Source organism: Sapajus apella, unplaced genomic scaffold (genome assembly GCF_009761245.1).
Source record: "Sapajus apella isolate SASKATOON/1434 unplaced genomic scaffold, GSC_monkey_1.0 scaffold3467, whole genome shotgun sequence".
Lineage (NCBI taxonomy): Eukaryota > Metazoa > Chordata > Mammalia > Primates > Cebidae > Sapajus > Sapajus apella.
This window is the reverse complement of record NW_022440393.1, coordinates 5114-7224: the sequence shown is the minus strand read 5'-3', so window position 1 is coordinate 7224 and position 2111 is coordinate 5114. Positions and strand designations below refer to the sequence as shown.

The window sequence follows — 2111 nt, the reverse complement described above, 5'->3', positions numbered from 1 at the left end:
GTGATCAGAAACAGGACCCAAGTAGTAGGACCAGAGCTCAGTGATCAGTAAAAGGGCCCACTAGTCAGGAACAGGGCCCTGTGATCAGGGTGAGGACCCAGTGAGGAGGACCAGGGCTGTCCAGGTTGTGAGGAACGGGGTTCCCATACAGTCCTTGGGAATGGGTTTCTTTGCCACCGTCTCTGGTGAATCCAGCATTCATCCTTGGGCCTCAGCCTCATGCAAGATCAGCTTCTTTCTTGATTTTGGGACCAGAGGTACCCTCTGTCCATGCCCACCATACCCACCATGACACCCAGGGGGACTTTGAAGCAGGAGTCCTCCAGGCTACAGCCACCACCCTTCCCCTGACCCCTGTCTCCTCATTCAGAGTTTGTGAACATTTTCCTTGGGGCCACTTTATTGCACCTGGAAGGCATGTGAGTAGGGGTGGGTCGGTGGCTTCTGAAAGGGCTGAGTTCTGGCATGCCTGGCTTCTCCAAGAGGTTCCTCCACACTTCCTCCCTGCAAAGACAGAGGGTCACAGCCTGAAGGAGCAGCAGCCAATGCCCTCTGTCCCAGCCCTTGTCCTCATCACTCACCCTCCATCCACCCATCCATCATCCATCCTGGCTCAGGGGAGCCTGGACTGAATCTGGGTTACTGCACTGGAGTGAAGCTCAATCCTGACCCTGGGCCTGCCTGTGTCCTGTGTCTGTGAAGGCCCCCCCCAGGAGAGCATGACTCCCCACAGCGGGAGCCCGCAGTGCTTGCTCTGCCTGCTACAGATGCTATCTACAGCATGTATACCTGTGCTCTGCTGGCTGCTGCTCAGAACTGGGGGACCTCCCTGCTGCTGGACGGGCCCCGGATGCTGGTCACGGTCAGTGCTGTGCTGTAGAACAGGCTCAGCAGGAAGAGGGTGAGGAAGGTGACGGTGGTGGGCCACAGGCTGGCGCCAGGGGTCTCCTCCTCCAGGCTCTCCTGCAGTGGGTCCAGCTCCACACAGGGAGGCAGCGTCTGCCAATCTGCAACACAGTGAGGGCCTGCCTAGCCCAGGCTCATGTGAACAGGGGCTATGCTTCCTTGGGGTCTGGGGACAGTGGGGTCTGGGTCCCCATCTCAGGCCTGAGACTCCCCCAGGGAAGAAGAGGAGGCAGGGTCCCAGGTGAGGGGCTGAGACCTTCTGTCTTTGAGGTTCTCAGGACACCTCAGGGAGAGACTTGGCAGAGAGTGGGCGCCATCTGCTCCTTCAAGGGGAGCTTGAGCCCAAGGTACCTGCCCCCCAACCCCCAGTCTCAGTCTCAGTCTCAGCCACATATTCAGTGACTGGGTCCCAGGGCCAGAGAGGATCAGACACACGCAACCTTAAGGAGATCTGGGTCCAAGACAGAGACCTGAGCCCGACACTCAGTGTGCCAAAGGTTGAATGGGCAAGACCAGAGACCTCTGTTGCCTTCCCAGGGAATGTGGTTGAGGGGTTACAAGGGAGGGCCAGGCGAGGGCCACCAGCACAGGCATCCTTATTTTCCTCAGGGTCTCAGGGCATAGAGACCACCTAGAGTTGTACCTGCTTGTCATATGCTGATGCATCCAATCATTCACCTCTCTTTCTATCTTTCCATCCATCTATCCAGCCACCCAACTATAAACTACTATCCATATATCCACTCCTCCATTTATAACACTCTTACCCACTCACCCATCCATTCATCCATTAACAGAAGGCTATCATTCAAATATCCATCCATATGTCTATCCATAAAGCAATTATCCATCCATTTGTCTTCCTTCTACTTATCCTCCATACATACATTCACCCATCCATCTTTCCTCAACCCTCCGTCCATCCATCCATCCTCTATCCACTCGTGTATCTTCATCCACCCACCCATCCACTATCCATCCATCCTCCATCCATCCATCCTCCATCTGCCCATCCATCCTCCATCTACCTATCCATCATCCATCCATCCATCCATGCTCTATTCATCCATGCTCCATCCACCCATCCACCATCCATCCATCATCCATCCATCCATCATCCATCCATCCTTCATCTGCCCATCCATCCTTCATCTACCTATCCATCATCCATCCATCCTTTATTCATCCATGCTCCATCCACCCAT

General features: G+C 54.9%; 1 long non-coding RNA gene across 1 annotated transcript; it reads right to left on the bottom strand.

Moving 5' to 3' along the window:
• Window positions 1-216: 216 nt before the first annotated feature.
• Window positions 217-1861, bottom strand: LOC116547523. The gene is made up of 2 exons (XR_004267078.1): window positions 790-1861; window positions 217-504 (listed from the first exon to the last, which is right to left on the bottom strand). It is a non-coding gene; the product is annotated as an uncharacterized LOC116547523 (long non-coding RNA).
• Window positions 1862-2111: the final 250 nt, after the last annotated feature.